Raw genomic sequence first — 577 nt, forward strand, 5'->3', positions numbered from 1 at the left:
CAACTAGTCTTATTAACATATGATATCTGTACTTACAATGTAATGCACTTTGCGCCTCCTGCAAGATACAAGTCAACTATGTTCCTACACTGTAAGTTTGCCATTTATTCTATGTTGTTAATATTAATTTTTCTTAATATTTTTTATTCCTATTATGCATCTGAAACCACTATTTATAGCTATTTCAGTTATACATATCATTATCATATTATTATGATTCTACACCAAGAGCCTCTTTCAAGAAAGTCTACTTGACTCTCAAAGACTCAGCCAATCCAATGTATCTCTGCAGATTATGAACAATATGTAATTGTTATGTTGCTAAATAAATGTTCTGAATATGAATCTGAATCCAAAAAAAAAAATTCACGACACCTAAACTCTACAATCGCGTCTCTCAAGTTAATAGGTTGTACACTATAATGCTTATCATTCTTTCCATATCTGAGAATTAATGGATCACAAAAACAGGGTTTCGTAAGATACCCAATGGCAGAAAATGCCACTAAATACAAAAAACAGGGCTCAATATAGTTTTTATCATTTGTAACATTCAAATACAGTAATAAGAGAGAGA

At 30.7% G+C, this 577-nt stretch overlaps 1 protein-coding gene across 1 annotated transcript in view; it reads right to left on the reverse strand.

Moving 5' to 3' along the window:
• Positions 1-577, reverse strand: part of LOC119588784 (TIMELESS-interacting protein-like) — a gene marked incomplete in the record, with an annotated part of 7,487 nt that overhangs the window by 3,973 nt on the left and 2,937 nt on the right.

This window comes from Penaeus monodon, chromosome 24, assembly GCF_015228065.2.
Source record: "Penaeus monodon isolate SGIC_2016 chromosome 24, NSTDA_Pmon_1, whole genome shotgun sequence".
NCBI lineage: Eukaryota > Metazoa > Arthropoda > Malacostraca > Decapoda > Penaeidae > Penaeus > Penaeus monodon.